At 39.1% G+C, this 19,933-nt stretch overlaps 1 pseudogene; it reads right to left on the bottom strand.

The window, feature by feature from the left end:
• Positions 1 to 2,678: 2,678 nt before the first annotated feature.
• Positions 2,679 to 19,933, bottom strand: part of LOC122428664 — a 106,571-nt pseudogene continuing 89,316 nt past the window's right edge.

Raw genomic sequence — 19,933 nt, 5'->3', positions numbered from 1 at the left:
CCTTCTTGAGTTTTCACTTTACGGAGTAATTAGATTAGCTAGAGTAGCTAACAAACCTCCGAATATATAATGACTCAAACAAAATATCTCATACAGATAAATTGTCAAAAGAGTTACTCTGGGTTTAAGGTGGAGGTAGGGCTACTTTGCTGAACACGTCCATTTAACATGTGGCTTTAAATATTGCTGGGATTCCTAGTTTTTTTAAGGAATACCACATGTAAAATAGATAGCCCATGGGAATTTGCTGTATAGCTAAGGAAACTCACACAGGGGCTCTGTAACAACCTGGAGGGGTAGGATGGGGAGGCAGATGGGAGGGAGTTTCAAAAGGGAGGGGATACATGTATGCTATGGCTGATTCATGTTGAGGTTTGACAGAAAACAGAAAAATTCTGTAAAGCAGTTATCCTTCAATAAAAAATAAATCAATTTTTTAAAAAAGAAAAATAAATAAATAAATAAATATTGCTGGGATACAGTATCCAGTAGGCAAAGGAAAATAAATACATGTGGAATCTTTGTATGTCTTTATATTCTAAAATCAGAAGCAGTATTCTTTACTTCTGCTGCTGTTCCATGGGACAGAACAAGTATTGTCCTTAGACATGAGCATGTAGGGCCTCTGTCTCAAGCCCTGCACCCCACAGGGCCCATGCTCCAGAGTGCCTTCTTCATAATTATCTAAGGCCCCTGGTTGCCTGGGATTGGCATGGAACTGGCCAGAAGTCCTGCCTAAGTAGATAGACATATATAGACTTTGACGTCTAAGTATACCTAGACTAGGTTCTTTGTGAACTTTCATTTCCAGTTCTCACCTTGGGTCATCCTGTGACCCTCTACCTCATGTGCGAGGAAAACTAGCTGTTGCAAAAAGCTCCAGGACTTAAGTCTATGAGATCATTCTGAATCCAATGCCCAGGTTTTAGTTTCAGGAAGGCAGCCTGATGAGCAAATCACTCCCACTAGGTCTTGTGGTATTTCTTTGCAGGGTTGCCTAAAATTAAGGTGACTAAATGAGTTAACATACTGATGCTGGGTGAATGTCACTCAGAGTAGACATATGCTGAGTTAGAGATCTAGACCACCGACAACTAGCACCAGCAGTTGGGCTTGAGCCACACGTGTGAGGCCAAGCATCCGCTGTCACTGGTCCACATTGTGACTGTGGCGCTGATGCTTTTCTGCAGCATCCACAGGAGGTAAGTAATGGAAGAAGGTGTCTTTTATTCTGTAAGCCCCATTCTGATGGTACCTAGTACCATATGTCAGGCTATCCCTTAGGAGTGCCTACACCTATGTCTTTCAAGTGATTTTGAGATTTTTCTTCCACAGTGACAAAGGTCCTATGATTGTTGTCTTTTTGCCTCCGATATTGTGGCACTATGCTCATCCAAGTCAATCTTAAGCCCTGCCAGAGGACAGATGGACATTTCTCAGATAGATGTGGCTTCTTTTCTTGCTCTACCCATTGATCCCTTATCTATCCTCTCCACTGGTGATGGTATATGGAAGTCAGTGATGTACTCAACATTCTAAGAGATCATACTCCAGGAAAACAGTGAGTATGATTTAAAGGGTTTAAGAGAAAGTATGGTTAGAAGATGTACTATTATCCTTTCCAAATGGTAACTTTAAAATGATCAGAAAATGAATTATCTTTCATACTAGTCTACATTCCCTGGATAATGCTTGCATTTGTCGTCATCACCAATGAGACACAAGAAGAATTTTTGAGAAAGTCATTGAAAGCTGATAGTCTCTAACAGGGTTTCCCAGGTGGTGCAAGTGGTCAAGAACCTGCCTGCCAATACTGAAGATGCAAGAGACACAAATTCAATTACTGGTTTGGGAAGATCCCTTGGAAGAGAGCATGGCAACCCACTCCAGTATACTTGACTGGAGAAACTCCATAGACAGAGGAGCCTGGAGGGTTACAGTCCATAGGGTCACAAAGAGTCGGACATGATTGAAGTGACTCACCAGGGCCATAGGCTCTAACGGCATGATGGATAATGCAGTGTCGTGAGTAAAGACAGATGCTGAAGCTGAAGCTCCAATATTTGGCCACCTCATGCAAAGAATTGACTCATTGGAAAAGATCCTGTTGCTGAAAAAGATTGAAGGCAGGAGGAGAAGGGGACGACTGAAGATGAGATGGTTGGATGGCATCACTGGCTCGATGGACATGAGTTTGAGCAAACTCTGGGAGTTGGTGATGGACAGGGAAGCCTGGTGTGCTGCAGTCCGTGGGGTTGCAGAGTCGGACATGGCTGACTGACTGAACTGAATTGGAGTAAAGATGAAAGAGGCATTAAACAAATGGAGTTAGAAAAAGTTAGAAAAAGTTAGAAAAAAATGCAAGAGGGATATATATGGTTTAAATACATAGGTTCCATAAAGCCATGGAATCATTAGTAATCATACGGCTGGTATTTTTTTCTCACAATATGAGACAAGAAATTAGCCAGGACTGTCACATTTGACAATAAAGAACCCAGGGGGACCTCAATCTGAGCAAGAGGAGATGGTACCTGGACCCTGTGGAGATTCTTTCCATGCACTTATTGGACAATAAATCAACTCGGAAGTAACTATGCTCTACTTATTATTCTAAATTATCACTGATAAATTATCATATCTCACATAGGCCCATGGATTCAATAACACACTTTTTCTTTTTCTCATTAAACTTTTTTTTAATGGGTCTCAAATTCTGTGACAGATTTTTAGTCAAGTTGTTTTCATTAAGAAGTACTGATTTTAAAAACTAATAACTTAAACTGCCACACACAAAACATATGGTCCACGAAACATTCTCCTTTCTTTCTGAAGGTTTTACGATGCACTGTGATCATTAACCAGTCTTTTACTATTAAACTTAAGTGGCCAATTGAGACAAACAGTTTTGAGACCGTTCTTCCACCACTGATTAAGACTGGGGTGGCAGGTGTTGGGAATAATATTCATTTAGTCTTCTGAGCTTTCTGGGCAGACTTGGTGACCTTGCCAGCTCCAGCTGCCTTCTTGTCCACCACGTTGATGACACCCACAGCAACTGTCTGTCTCATGTCACACACAGCAAACTGGCCCAGGGGAGGATAGTCAGAGAAGCTCTTGACACACATGGGCTTGCTAAGAACCATATCAACGATGGCAGCATCACCTGATTTCAGGAATTTAGGGCCATCTTTCAGCTTTTTGCCAGAACAACAATCAATCTTCTCCTTCAGCTCAGCAAACTTGCAAGCAATGTGAGCTGTGTGACGGTCCAGCATAGGTGCATATCCAGCGCTGATTTGGCCTGGATGGTTCAAAATAATCCCCTGGGCTGTGAAGCCAGCTGCTTCCACTGGTGGGTCACTTTTGCTGTCACCAGCCACATTGTGATGGCCACGCAACGAACATCTTTGACAGACACGTCCTTGACATTGAAGCCCAGATTGCCCCCAGGAAGGGCTTCACCCAATGCTTCATGGTGCGTTTCTACAGACTTCACTTCAGTTGATACATTGACCGGAGCAAAGATGATCACCAGGCCAGGTTTGAGAACACTAACCTCCACACGACCCACAGAGACAGTACCAATGCCACCAATTTTATAGACATCCTGGAGAGGCAAACGCAAGGGTTTGTCAGTTGAGTGAATTGGTGGCAGGATGCAACCCAGGGCTTCAAGCAGGATGACTCCACTGGCATTGCCATTTTTACAGGAGACTTTCCATCCCTTGAACCATGGAAGGTTCGCACTTGGCTCCAGCATGTTGTCACCATTCCAGCCAGAAATTGGCACACATGCTACTGTGTTGGGGTTGTCACCAATTTTCTTAATGTAGGTGCTGACTCCCTTAACAATTTCCTCATATCTCTGCTGGCTGTAGAGTAGCTCAGTGGAATCCATTTTGTTAACTCCAACAATTAGCTGTTTCACACCCGGAGTGTAAGCCAGAAGGGCATGCTCATGGGTCTGCCCATTCTTGGAGATACTGGCTTCAAATGCACCAACACCAGCAGCAACAATCAGGACAGCACAGTCAGCCTGGGATGTGCCTGTAATCATATTTTTTATGAAGTCTCTGTGTCCTGGGGCATCAATGATAGTAACATAGTACTTGCTGTCCTCAAATTTCCACAGGGAGATATCAATGGTGATACCATGCTCTCATTCAGCTTTCAGTTAGTCCAAGACCCAGGCCTACTTGAAGGAGCCCTTTCCTATCTCGGCAGCCCCCTTCGCGAACTTTTCAATTGTTCTCTTTTTTTTTTTTTCCATGTTTTATTTTTATTTATTTATTTATTTTCATGTATTTATATTAGTTGGAGGCTAATTACTTTACAATATTGTAGTGGTTTTTGCCATACATTGACATGAATCAGCCATGGATTTACATGTGTTTCCCATCCCGATCCCCCCTCCTGCCTCCCTCCCCACCCCATCTCTTTGGGTCTTCCCAGTGCACCAGCCCTGAGCACTTATCTCATGCATCCAACCTGGCCTGGTGATCTGTTTCACCCTTGATAGTATACTTGTTTCAATGATATTCTCTCAGAACATCCTACCCTCACCTTCTCCCACAGAGTCCAAAAATCTGTTCTGTACATCTGTGTCTCTTTTTCTGTTTTGCATATACGGTTATCGTTGCCATCTTTTAAAATTCCATATATATGCATTAGTATACTGTATTTGTGTTTATCTTTCTGGCTTACTTCACTCTGTATAATGGGCTCCAGTTTCATCCATCTCATTAGAACTGAATCAAATGAATTCTTTTTAATGGCTGAGTAATATTCCATAGTGTATATGTACCATAGCTTCCTTATCCATTCGTCTGCTGATGGACATCAAGGTTGCTTCCATGTCCTGGCAATTATTCAATTGTTCTCTTGATCCCGCCACATTCATAGATCAGATAGCTAGTCATGGTAGACGTCCCTGAATCTACATGCCCAATGACAACGATGTTGTTGTGGGTTTTCCTTTCCCATTTTTGCTTAGGTTTAACTGTGGTTTTCATGACACCTGTGTCCTGGCGGCAAACCTGTTGCCAAAAAGCTCAATAATACAATCATAGTCCAATTGTTTAAATAGATAAGGGCCCCACAAAAGTATTTCCCTGGGTCTCTTTTTTTTCCAACAGTGGCTATGACTAGAATTCATTCCCATGGACACACCTGATTACAAGGGTGAATGGAAATGTAGTTTTTAAAGTACTAAGTCAAGCAAGAATAGAAAGCATTTGTGTGGAGTGTATATGTGTGCATGGCTAGCAATTCTATTACTGAGAGTTAGATGACGAATATGAACATGTAAGTTATCGAGTATGTTACAGTGTAAAATGTGCTTTAAAGAAAAAGTTGAAATGAGAGATGGGAATGTCTAATCTATGTTAAACTCTTAATAACGCTTTATAGTGGTAGTAAAGCCATGTTCATCATAAGATTAGTTTTGATCTCATTTTGCCCATAATGGATTATTTTCTTATCTTCATATAAACTTGTGTCTCTAATGAATTATTCTCTTCTTTGCTTACTTAATTTCAATTCATTGTTTAGAGTCCAGGACAATTAGCATTTATTCAATCGAGCTCTCTTTTCCCACTGATTATTCCCTCTAGTTTTTCTGAGCACTTCTGTTTATGATTTAGCTATTCTGCCTACCTCATTCTGTACTGCATCACACCAAATAGTGCATATTTCTTGAAGATAGGATTCATCACTTACTTTTTAATCTCTGAATCCCATAATGCTTACTGTTGACTTCAGTTTAGGAAGTCCTCTACAAATGTTTGCTGAATTGACTTTTAGACCTGTTCACCTTGAAAAGGTGGGGCTTCCCAGGTGGTGCTAGTGGTAAAGAACCTGCCTGCCAATACAAGAGAAATAAGAGATGTAGGTTCGATCCCTGGGTCCGGAAGATCCCCTGGAGGAGGACACAGCCACTCACTCCAGTATTCTTGTCTGGAGAATCCATGGACAGAGGAGGAGGCTGGCAGGCTACAGTCCATAGGGTCACACAGAGTCACACATGACTAAAGCAACTTAGCGCCACACAGCACAGTGCCTTGGAAAGGCAGCAAAGGCTCAGCTGTTAGCGAGCAACTGTGTCTCAGGAAAATTCATACAATTGAGTTTTGGGTGTTTTGTTGCAAAGATACAAATTGTTTAGGGTGAACTAATTTGAAATATTTCTTAATTATCAGCTACCATGGAGTTAGCCAAGAAAAATTAATTTTTAATTTTTAATCCTTGTTTTTCAAAGGCCTTTGCATGTAGGATTAACTGAATATAAAAAAAAGAAAACCATAGAGAAAGAATACAGCAATTTTTTATAGGTATTTTTCAGATGCTTAGTACATCATGGTGTATTATCAGCCTGCCCCATTACTTTAAATCACTAAACAGCCATTAACATTTTAATAAAATAAAATGTCCCTGTCTATCTACAAATAAAATTGCTGGGGAATTTATAAGGTACTTGAATTCTGATTTAGGAAAATTGATTTCAAAATGCCAAAATGATCACAAATCTTATAAAAAGTATTAAGAGACACAGGGATGGGGATGGGAGCCTATCTGGTGAACGAGGAAGAAATTTCAGGTAAATAACTGGAAAACTCATTTTCAAACCCTTTAACCAGGACTGAATATAGAAGTTGTGAAAGAGGCTTGAGGACCATGGGACAGCTAGAAATTCTGACTCTTTCCCTTTTCCTCAGCTTTCCCTATCAACTACAACTGGTGAAAGGGAAGGGGCATTAGCACTTAATCTGTAATTCCTGATGTCACAGGACACATAGTAGCTGACCCAGAGGGTGGTGTTCCCCAAGATGGGACCTACAGTTTCAAAATTAATGGCAAACTGGCCCACATTGGAAATTTCTTGGTAAGTTACCAAAAATCTCTCAGATGCAGCAAATTGCACTTTGACTCCAAGTGTCGGAGGGTTTACTTGGAGCGATGCACACAAGCCCTCTAATCCTAAAACAGAACTTCTCTGAAATATTTTACAGGGTATTCAATAGAATTTGGTCCATTGGTGAACTTAGATCACAGTTAACAGGAGCACCATCCTTTCCTTGACTAACTTCTGCATTTACCATATTTTATTCAAATTGTTATTATATTATTAATCTATTTCCTTAAAGGGCGAGAGCATTGAAGTATTACCACTCTATTCCCTTGTTTGATGAAGACTATGAAATGCTTTTTCCTTCTATCATCTCATCCTTAAATTATTGGCTATAGTATGACTACAACATGGACCCTGATGCAAATTTTCTCTATTACTTGGGAAGCCTACAATGCTCCATACTCATTAGAATGATATTCCAAATAGCAGTCAGTACTGAGTCTCTTATCAGTCAGTACTGATAACTTCCAAGTTCAGCCCCTTCATTATCTCTGCTAAACATTTGGTTTCTCAGCTTGGTGCTATGTGCCTGGCATTTGTTTCTCTCCTTTTACAGCTATACGAAGTTTGTATGCATACCCAGAGACCTGCTAGAGCAGACCTCTTTTGAAAGAACAATAAAGTAAATAAATTCACATTGATCTTTTTATACCATATGCAATGTACCATCTTAAGGTTGAAAGAATAAGCAAGATCATAGACAGATACATCTTTTGAATTTCATGTTTATGAAATATGAAGACTGTGGCTTAGGGGGAGTGGTAAAATAGGTGAAGAGGTGGGGCCTGATAAAGAAGGCTGTTTAAAAAAGTAGGGCTGGGGCTTCCTTGGTGGCTCAAGAGTATAGACAGTAGCCCCCAGTCACCACAACTAGAGAAAGGTCAACATAGCAGCAAAGACTCACACAGCCAAAACTAAATAAACAAATACAATCATAATAAAAAAAAATAAAGAAAGTAGGACTGGAGAAAGACTTGGAGAAGACACTGGTCAGCTGGTGAACAAAAGATGGGTGTGACTTCTACAGTAGCAGAGGACTAGAGGAGGGCCAGTTTACCTACAAAATCTCTATGTTACTCCTGAGCTAGCAAGGAAATGTAACGCTTGAAGCTACATTTACTGAGCTAAAAGTGAAAAAAATAGAACAGAAACAAAAATCTTTGAGTTATATACTCCCTCTTTTTTTAGTGGGAAAAAGATCAAAATATTACAAAGAGCAGAAATATTTACAGTAAAAAATATCAATAACTTTACCTAATGGAGACTCAAGTGCATATTTGCATTGTATAGATTAATAAAGTTTACAGTCACTGTCCAGAAAAAAAAAATATCATAACCTGGACCAGATAGTTTATTTTGCCAAAGATGCTATATTTATTTTCAAATATATCTTTTTCTTGTGATTGCTACTAAAAACTGGCTTAAAATGCAGCATAATTTACCATGTAATAAAAATATTGCCCCTCACTACCCAGTTACTTTTCAATGATATTTTGCTAGAAAATTGTATCTACAAGTGCACATCTGAAAGAGATGGTTAATTCAATTGCATCTGTTTCAGGCTGTGGACCTCTTTGCCTGGAACTTCCTAAAAATGGACATTTGAAATACTGTTCATTGTATTTCAATATTAATGTTAGTTAAAATATTTTGTTAAAATTTCAAGCCAGTTCTGTAGTATGAACTCATAGAAAAATTCACTTTTATTTTCTATTTCTTATTTCTGCTTCTGCTGCTGCTAAGTCGCTTCACTCGTGTCCAACTCTGTGCAACCCCATAGATGGCAATCCACCAGGCTCTCCATCCCTGGGATTCTCCAGGCAAGAACACTGGAGTGGGTTGCCATTTCCCTCTTCATATAGTACTAAATGTGTAATTTTGTATGTATTCCCCAAAAAAGACACTAATTTAACACTTACTAAATTTGTACTAGTCTGGCTGACATTAGGTTGGTGCAAACATAACTGCAGTTTCAGATTGTGAACTTTAAATCATTATAACGAGGCTCAAACACATTTTTATTAATCACAATAGGAACCATTACAATCAACACATTTCTGCCAATGTGAAATAAATTTATTTATTCCTGTAGGATAAAAATCTGTGCTTCAGGATTCGACAGACTCTTGGAAAGCATTTTCTGCCTCCTGCCATTTGTGGAAGCATTTTCCCTGCAAAGAGTTGTCAAGATGCTTGAAGAAGTGGTAGTCAATTGGTGAGTGGTCTGGTTAATATGGCGGAGAAGGTAAAATTTCACAGCCCAATTCGATCAACTTTTGAAGCATTGGTTGTGCTATGTGCAGTCGGGCATTGTCATGGGGAAGAACTGGGCCCGTACTATTGACCAACGCCATCCGCAGAGGTTGCAGTTTTCAGTGTATCTCATTGATCTGCGGAGCATACTTCTCAGCCGTAATGGTTTCCCTGGGGTTCAGAAAGCTGTAGTTGATCAGACTTGCAGCAGACCACCAAGCAGTGACCGTGTGTGAGTCTGATGCACCTTTGGCTTTGGGAAGTGCTTTGGAGCTTCTTAGTCCAACCACTGAGCTGGTCGTTGCTGGTTACCAAAAATCCACTTTTTATCGCATGTCACAATCTGATCTAGAAATGGTTTATTGTTTTTGTATAGAATAAGAGAAGATAAAATGATAATTTTTTTGAGGTTTCTGTCAGCTCATGAGGCACCCACTTATTGAGCTTTTCCACCTTTTCAATTTGCTTCAAATGCTGGGTTCTTTGGGATCTTCTCTTGTGGTTATGAGAGGATCAACCTCGATGACCCTTTCAGTTGGTCACTGTCAACTTCCAGTGGCTGGCCACAATGCTCCTCATCTTCAAGTCTCTCATCCCCTTTGCAAAAACTTGAACCACCACAGCACTGTACGTTCATTAGCAGTTTCTGGGCCAAATGCGTTATTGATGTTCTGAGTTGTCTCTGCTGCTTTATGATCCATTTGAACTCAAATAAGAAAATTGCTCAAATTTGCTTTTTGTCTAACTTCATTTCCTTAGTCTAAAATAAATATAAAATAAGTAGCAAGTAATAAGTCATTAGAAAAAAAACATAAAGCAAGAAATGTGCATTAAAATGAGGTATAACATAACCATATTTATTCATGAATGTATTACAATATCAAAAGGCAAAGTTCAACAATTCAAAACTGCAATTACTTTTGCATCAACCTAATAAATACTTCCCAGGTGATGCTAATGGTTAAGAACCCACCTGCCAGTGCAGGAGACATAAGAGATGTGGGTTCAATCCCTGGGTCAGAAATAACCCCTGGAGAAGGGAATGGCAACCCATTCCAGTATTCTTGCCTGGCGAATCCCATGGACAGAGAAGCCTGGCAGGCAATAGTCCATAGAGTTACAAAGAGTCAGACAAGACTGAAGTGACTTAGCACACAATAAATTCTTAGAAAAACTTTAATATGTGTATATATGCATAAGTATATTAATATACATATGCATATTGATTCATACTAATATGCACATCAATATACATATATGCATGTGTGTATTACATAATTAATATGTAACTAATTGTAACTGAATTTTCTGAACTGGCTTCATAGAAGATGAAAAGCAAAAAATGTGAAATTTTTAATACACTCTATTGTATGCAGCAGTTTTGAGTTCACAGCATAGTAAATTATAGAGATTTAGAAATTATAGAGATAATTCAATATAATTACAGAAATTATAGAGATTTCTCTATACCCATCCTGTTGTCCCTACATATGCACAGCCTTCTTCACTATCAAAATTCCACACTAGAGTGGTACATTGACATATCATCACCCAAAGTCCATAGTTCACAACAGGGTTCACTGTTAGTTTTGTACATTCTGTGGGTTTGGACAAATGTTTAACATGTATACACCAACATAGTATCAAAGTAGTTTTACTACTCTAAAAGTTCCCTGGGCCCTGCCTATTTATCCCTCCCTCCCTCACAGCTAAGCTCTGACTACCATTAACCCTTTTACTGTTTCTACAGTTTTGCCTTTTCCCAAATGTTATATAGTTAATATCATACAGTATGTACCTTTTCAGACTGGTTTAAATTACTTAGTAATGTATTTAAGCAGAGAAGGCAATGACAACCCACTCCAGTACTCTTGCCTGGAAAATCCCATGGATGGAGGAGCCTGGTAGGCGGCAGTCCATGGGGTCGCTAAGAGTCGGACACAACTGAGCGACTTCCCTTTCACTTTTCATTCCAGTGTTCTTGCCTGGAGAATCCCAGGGACGGGAACCTGGTGGGCTGCCATCTATGGGGTCGCACAGAGTCGGACACGACTGAAGCGACTTAGCAGCAGCAATGTACTTATGAATCTTCCATATCTTTTCATGGCTTGAAGCACATTTATTTCAGCTCAAAAAATTATTCCATTGTATATTTCCAGGGGCACAACTGCTGCATTGTATGGTAAGAGTCTATTTAGTTTGTAAGAAACAGCTGAACTGTCTTCTAAAGGGGCTATACTATTTTGCATTCCCAACAGCAATAGCTAAGAATTACCATGACTCCCTACTCTTGCTAACCTTTGGTGGTGTTAGTGTTTTGGATTATAGTCATTCTAATAGATGTGTTGTGATATCTTTGCTGTGTTTCAATTTTTAATTTCTTGATGGCATATGATACCAAGTATTTTTTCACATGCTCATTTGCCATCCTCATATTTCCTTTGGTGTGTTGCCTATTCAGACCTTAGTTGCTAAGTCATGTCCAACTGTTTGCAACCCCAAGGATTGCAGCCCACCAGGCCCCTCTGTTCATGAGCTTCTTCAGGCAAGATACTGGAGTGGGTTTCCACTTCCTTTTCCAGTTCAGATCATAGGTCAATTTTAAATTGAATTGTTTCTTTCTTATTGTTCAACTTTAACAGTTCTTTGTATATTTTGCCTAGCATCCCTTTATCAAATAGGTCTTTTGCAAATATTTTCTCCCAAACTTTGGCTTTTCTTTTGATTCTTCTCATACCCTCTCTTCAAATATCCTTTGAATTCAAATATCCTTGGAAGAGAGGGTATTTTAAACATTAATTAAGTTCACCTTATCAATTCATTTCTCCATGGATTGTGCTTTTTGTGATGTATCAAAAAGAGGCATACAGGATCAAAAAGAGGACCACAGCAAATTGTGTGGATCACAACAAACTGTGGAAAATTCTTAAAGAGATGCCTTACCTGTCTTACCTTACCCACCTGACCTGCCTCCTGAGGAATCTGTATGCAGATCAAGAAGCAAAAGTTAGAACTGAACATAGAACAGCATACTGGTTCCAAATAGGGAAAGCAGAACGCCAAGGCTGTATATTGTCACCCTGCTTATTTAACTTATATGCAGAGTACATCATGAGAAATGCTGGACTGGAAGAAGCACAAGCTGGAATCAAGATTGCCAGGAGAAATATCAATAACCTCAGATACGCAGATGACACCACCCTTATGGCAGAAAGTGAAGAGGAACTAAAGAGCCTCTTGATGAAAGTGAAAGAGGAGAGTGAAAAAGCTGGCTTAAAACTCCACATTCAGAAAACTAAGATCATGGCGTCCAGTATCATCACTTCATGGCAAATAGATGAGGAAACAATATAAACAGTGAGACTATTTTTTTGAGCTTCAAAATAACTGCAGATGGTGACTGCCGCCATGAAATTAAGAGACACTTTCTCCTTGGAAGAAAATTCATGACCAACCTAGATGGCATATTAAAAGCAGAGACATTACTTTGCCAACAAAGGTTCATCTAATCAAAACTATGGTTTTTCCTGTAATCATGTATGGATGTGAGAGTTGGACCATAAAGAAAATTGAACATTGAAGAATTGATCCTTTTGAACTGTGGTATTGGAGAAGACTCTTGAGAGTCCTTTGGACTGCAAGGAGATCCAGCCAGTCAATCCTAAAGGAAATCAGTCCTTAATATTCATTGGAAGGACTGATGCTGAAGCTGAAATTCATTGGCCACCTGATGCGAAGAACTGACTTATTGGAAAAGACCCTGATGCTAGGAAAGATTGAAGGTGGGAGGAGAAAGGGACGACAGAGGATGAGATGTTTGGATAGTATCATCAACTCGATGGACATGAGTTTGAGGAAGCTCTGGGAGTTGCTGATGGACAGGGAAGCCTGGTGTGCTGCAGTCCATTGGGTCAGGATAGCTTAAGGTGAACGGTGTCGGATTTGTGATCTCCAAAGAAGATTTAGCTTCAGGACCAGAGACCAGGCTTGACCACTCAGGGCTCCTGTGTGGCACAAGTTTTACTATAGTGAAAAGCAACAGAGAAAGCTCCTGACACAGAACATCAGAAGGAGGCGGAGAGTGCCCCACCTGCTAGTCTTTAGCAAGGGAATTATATACTTTTTAATTAGCTATTACAATAAATCAAAAGAATGTCTCAAGTTTGTGAAAGTTTTATCAGACCCACTACCACAATTTACATTTTAAGATAATAGAATTAGAATTTAACAATAGAAAGATCCTACTAGACCCACTCCCATAATTTAGATTTTAAGATATCAGGATTAATCAGAAGTTTTTCAGGAAGGAGAAACTGTCCTCAAGCAGGGTACACTGTTGTTATACAATCCCTAGTACAGAGTGTAAACTGAGTTGTTTGTTGTGCAATCATCAGTTCCGAGCTTAAAGAAAAAAAAAAATTTTACGTGACTAAGACTAAGAAAAGTGGGGGGGGGGGGTTCTCCTTTCTTCCTCTTTGAGAACCCCAAACTCCTATCTTTGCTTCAAGAGCCCCAGATCCCTTTCTCCTCCTCAGGTACCCCGGACTTCTTATCAACCTGCCTAGGAATTGACTCACTCAGTCACAAAGAGTGAGACATGACTGAGCAATTGAACTGAACTGATATTCACAGGAAAAACCTTGGGTCAGACCTAGGGTTTTTTCCCAAATTCACCTTTTTTTTTTGCACATTGATGTCCAGTTGTTCCAGCATTATTTGCTGAAAAAACTGTAATTGCTCTATTGTATTGCCTAGGCTTTTTTGTCAAAGATCAGTTGATCATATTTATGTGGGGCTATTTCCATGCTTTCTATTCTATTCTGTAGATTTACAGGCTTCCCCACGGGCTCAGTGGTAAAGAATCTGTCTGCAATGCAGGAGATGCAGGAAACATAGTTTCAATCCCTGAGTCAAGAAGATCCTCTAGAGAAGGAAATAGCAGCCCACTCCATTATTCTTGCCAGGAAAATCCCATGGTCAGAGCCTGGTAGGCTATGGTCCATAGGGTTGCAAAGAGTAGGACATAACTGAAGTGACTGAACACAGCACATCTGTCTATTATTTAACCAGTACCACACTGTCTTGATAACTAGCTTTATGTTAAGTCTTAAAGTCTAGAAATGTCAGTCATCTGATTTTGTTCTTCTTCAAAATTGTTGTGGCTACTCTGGGTCTCTTGCTGCTCTATAACAAGTTTAGAAGTCAGTTGAGTTCAGTTCAGTCGCTGAGCTGTGACTTTGTGACCCCATGGACTGCAGCCCGCCAGGCTTCCCTGTCCATCACCAACTCCTAGAGCTTGCTCAAACTCATGTCCATCGAGCCAGTGATGCCATCCAACCATCTCATCCTCTATTGTCCCCTTCTCCTCCTGCCTTCACTCTTTCCCAGCATCTGGGTCTTTTCCAGTAAGTTGGTACTTTGCATCATGTGGCCAAATTATTGGAGTTTCAGCTTCAGCATCAGTCCTTCCAATGAATGTTCAGGACTGATTTCCTTCAGGACTGACTGGTTTGATCTCCTTGCAGTTCAAGGGACTCTCAAGAGTCTTCTACAACACCACAGTTTGAAAGCATCAATTCTTTGGTGCTCAGTTTTCTTTATGGTCCAACTCTCATATCTATATATGACTACCGGAAAAATCATAGCTTTGACTGTATGGACTTTTGATGCAAAGTGATGTCTCTGCTTTTTAATATGGTCTCTAGGTTAGGCATAGCTTTCCTTCCCAGGAGCAAGCATCTTTTCATTTCATAGCTGCAGTCACCATCTGTAGTGATTTTGGAGTCCAAGAAAATAAAATGTCTTACTGTTTCCATTGTTTCCCCATTTTTTTTGCCATGAAGTGATGGGACTGGAGGCCATGATCTTAGTTTTTTGAATGTAGAGTTTTAAGCCAACTTTTTCACTCTCCTTTTCCACTTTCATCAAGATGTTCTTTAGTTCCTCTTCACTTTCTGCCATAAGGGTGGTGTCATCGGCATATCTGAGGTTATTGATATTTCTCCCAGCAATCTTGATTTCAGCTTGTGCTTCATCCAGCCCGGCATTTTGCATGAGGCAATCTGCATGCAAGCTACATATGCAGGGTGACAATATACAGCCTTGATGTACTCCTTTCCCAATTTGGAACCAGTTCATTTTACCATGTCCAATTCTAACTGTTGCTCCTTGACCTGTATACAGATTTCTCAGGAAAGTTTAGACATTTAGAAGTAGTACATCAGTATCCACAAAATAACCTAACCGAATTTTAGGTTATTGCATTGAATCTGTAGATTTTGTGTGGGTAAAACTTATATCTCAAGTCTTTCTATTTGTGAAAATTGAATATCTCTCCATTTATTGATTATTTGATATATCTCTTTAGAGTTTTGTAATTTTCCTCCTACAGATTATACTCATACCTAAGTGTTTCATATTTGGGGTTCTCATATAAATAGTATTACATTTAATATCAAATCCCACTTGCTCATTGCTCATACATAGGAAAATGATCAACTGTTGTATATCAACCTCACATCCTTCAGTTTTGGTATAACTACTCATCATTTTGAGTAGTCATTTTGTTCATTCTGTGGGGTTTTCTATGCATTCAAGCAGGTTATCTGAAAACAAACAGAATTTCTTCTTCCCAATCTGCATACATTCTATTTCCTTTTTCTGTCTTATTACATTTTCCAGGAGTATTAATACAATGTTGAAAAGCAGTGGTGACAAAGAACACCCTTGCCTTGTTCCAAATCTTAGTGGGGAAATTACAAATTTCTTACCATTCAGTATGATGTTACCTTTAAGTATTTTGTAGAGGATCTTTATCAAGTTGAGGAAATTCCCCTCTATTACTAGTTTGCATAGTTTTTATTATGAATGGGTATTAGATTTTTTTCAAATGATTTTTCTATATCTATTGATATGATTATGTAATTTTCTTCACTAGCCTTTTGATGTAATAGATTACATTAATTGGTTTTAAAATACTAAACCAAGACTGCAATACCTGGGATAAATCCACTTGCTCATTGTGCATAATTTTTGTATACATTGTTAAATTTTATTTGCTAATGTTTCATTGGGAATGTTTATATCAATGTTCATATGAAATATTGTTATGTAGTTTTCCTGTAATGTCTTTGTTTTGGTGTTAGAGTAATTCTGACTTCATAGAATCAGCTTCCCTGGTGGCTCAGATGGTAAAGAATCTGCCTGCAATGCAGGAGACCCAGGTTTGATCCTTGGATTGGGAAGATTCCCTGGAGAAGGGAATGGGTATCCACTCCAGTATTCTTGCCTGGAGAATTCCATGGACAGAGGAGCCTGGTGGGCTACCATCCTTGGGGTGGCAAAGAGTCAGACACGACTGAGTGACTAACACAGGGACAGACTTCACAGAATGAGGTAGGGACTATTCACTCTGCTAACATGAAGACAGTATTAGAGTATTAAGAATGGAGATTTTATCATTCACAAGTATTTGTATTTTTCTGTTTGATCAAAGTCTGTGGCTAATAAACCTGGATTAAAGTCAGAAAATTATGTTCTTGGATTGTTCCCTTCTCAAGTTTTCCATAGAAAGAAAACAACAAATCACCCTTCCCTATAGGTGAGCCCTGGTTTTAAAAATCACATGAGTGATCATAAAAGGATTATTTTTTTCTTTACACACTGCATGTCATTAGCTAAATGACATATACTTGATAACCATGAACTTTTATAGAGGACCCTTTTTTATCTTCAGCTTATACTGAATAGCTAAATATTAAAACCATCTTTGCAAGAAGTTTAAAAAAGTTATTATGTAACAAAACAATGTGGACTTTCCTGGTGACTCTGTGGTAAAGAACCTGCCTGCCAATGCAGAAGACAAAGGTTTAATCCCTGGATTGGGAACATCCCCTAGAGAAGGAAATGGCACTCCACTCCACTCCAGTATTCTTGTGGGAAATTCCATGGACAGAGAAGTCTGACGAGCTACAGTCTATGTGGTCGCAAAAGTGTCAGACAACTTAACAACTAAATAAACAAAAATTAGGTGTTTTTATAGCACAAAATAATTTCCTTCTGCTTGTTTTCATTTGTTCCCTGAGATATTTTCCCAGCCCTTTTTGAACATATTAAATAAAAATTTAGGTTATAGTTTAGATCCTGTAGCTAATGGCAGCATCTTATAAAACTGAATTTAATTAATGACCATGACTTCTTCTCCAACTATGGGGTGATTCCAGGACAAGAATTAGAGAAATCAGGGACCCTCAGGAAGAAAACCAAAAATAACATTAGAGAAAGTCTTTTAGGGAAGCAATATTAAGACAATAAGTCCTGATTGTTTGGAAACATTCTTAAAGTTGGGTTCCAAGGATATTAAGTCATTACAATTTTTTCTTATATTAGCATGAATTTATAGCATGATACATTTCATAGGGCTAAAGGAGTTAGACTATCACAATCATCTCCATAGCACATGAACACACATGTGTGCATACTCACATGCCCCCACATATACATATATCACACACATTCCATGAAAATTTCCATTCATATCCTCTTTAGTCCCCCTTAGGAAAGAGCACTGATTGCCTTAATAAAACCAAACCTAGAACTTCTAAGTTTGGCTATGGCCATACTGGAAGAGAACTCTGTAGCTTACCTAGTGGCACTGTCCAACAGAACTTTCTGTGATGATGGGAACATTATGTTATGTATAAATATTACATATATAATATATGTCATAATATATATATGTAATATTTAATACTATACCACTAGCTGTATGTGGCTAATGGAGTATGTGGAGTGTGACTAAGAATGACAGAAATAGAGCTTAAATTTCATTTAATTATATTAATTTAAACTAAAATTTATAAAGTAGCATGTGGCTAGCAGTTATCATACTGACAGAATAATATATAGACTCTATACTTTCTTTATGATTTCCCCAGGAGTGAGTTCCTGCTTTACTGCTCTATCACATGGTAGTTAACTCTGGCTACACATTTTATTAGCCTAGGGAGTTTTAAAAATATCAACTTTTTAGCATCACTTGACGATTTTATTGGGACTCTAAGGCTCAGAATAATTGCTGCAGCCCAAGTGTGGACTCACAAATCTTTCCTTATCTCTATTAGTACAGGTACAACCATTTAAACTAGAAGCTATTCAAAGCCTTGTGATAATAGGATGAGAATAGGCTGAGAAGATGCATCTATCCCAATCAGTGATTCTCAAAATGTGTTCACTGGGATCCTAGATCCATAAAAGAGAGCAGAAACTTTGCTATCATATAATCTGGGATATTTAAAATAAGATTCCAAGTAAAGAAGTCAAACTTCTTTATTATAGGATTTCTCAGAAAGTTTAAATACTAATGTATCAAACATTTCTAAGAAGAATAAGGATTCCCCTGGTGGCTCAGATGATAAAGAATCTGCCTGCAATGCAGGAGATCTGGATTTGATCCCTGGGTTGGGGATATTCCCTGGAGATGAGATGGCTACCCACTCCAGTATTCTTGCCTAGGAAATCCTACGGACAGAGGAGCTTGGTAGGCTAGAGGCCATAGGGTCACAAAGAGTCGGACACAACTGAGTGACTAACACACTTTTCAAGAAGGATAAGGTGTACCAAGGTGGCTTTTTGCTTACAGTTTTCTTGGCCAGGATTTACTTCTTCTAGAGTAGTGTTTCACCAATTATACCTTGAAAACAAAAAATATTGGTAAAGTGGCTTATGAAGTAAATCAATTCTCCTATTACCAAACTGAAAGATCAAAGTATGATTTTACTAAGAGAATGGGCAAATTTGCTGACCATATTTATGCTAATTTCATTTTAGCTGAGTCCCTCAGTAGATATTGACTGATTATATTCAAATGCTTGGTTTCAAGTCCAGGTTCTAGAGTTAAATGGCCAAAACTGTAATATTGCTTCCACCATACTCAAGAAACTATGAGTGATCTGAAATTTCACTCTGCTTGCAAGCTAACAACTTAGCCTGTCACAGTGTCATCACTGGTGGAAGAAGACATGAAACTATTGAGTCAAAGAGAGAGAACTTTTTTTTTTTTTCATTTATTTTTATTAGTTGGAGGCTAATTACTTTACAATATTGTAGTGGTTTTTGCCATACATTGACACGAATCAGCCATGGATTTACATGTGTTCCCCATCCCGATCCCCCCTCCCACCTCCCTCCGCATCCCATCCCTCTGGGTCTTCCCAGTGCACCAGCCCTGAGAACTTGTCTCATGCATCCAACCTGGGCTGGCGATCTGTTTCTGAGAGAACAGCATTGAGACAGAGAACTTTTTATTATAAAGCACAGAAGGCATTATGAACTTCATGTGCACATGTGTTCCTCTTGACCCTAGGCCCAGAGTGCCATGCTGAGAGGTACAAATAGATGCTATATACACAGAAGGTTCACATCATAGTGAGGAACTCAGAGCTTAGGAAGTCCCTATCTTATGAGTTGTTGGTGTCAACCAGCCCAAAATTTCCCCTGTACAGAGACATTATCATAATTTTCCTACTCTGAAAATAAAACTTTTGCTCTGGAAGAAGATGATGCTATTTTTATCTTCCAAGGCTGTTTGCTATACCAATGTCCTTGAATAGACTTTTACTATTGTTCAGTTGCTCAGGCATGTCTGACCCTTTGCTATCCCATGAACGATAGCACATCAGGCTTCCTTGTCCTTCACAGTCTCCTAGAGTTTGCTTAAACTCATGTCCTTTGAGTCGGTGACGCCATCCAACCATCTCACCCTGTGTCACC

This window comes from Cervus canadensis, chromosome 27, assembly GCF_019320065.1.
Source record: "Cervus canadensis isolate Bull #8, Minnesota chromosome 27, ASM1932006v1, whole genome shotgun sequence".
NCBI classification, from domain to species: Eukaryota; Metazoa; Chordata; class Mammalia; order Artiodactyla; family Cervidae; genus Cervus; species Cervus canadensis.
The sequence above is the reverse complement of the archived record's forward strand: the minus strand, read 5'-3'. Positions and strand labels throughout refer to the sequence as shown.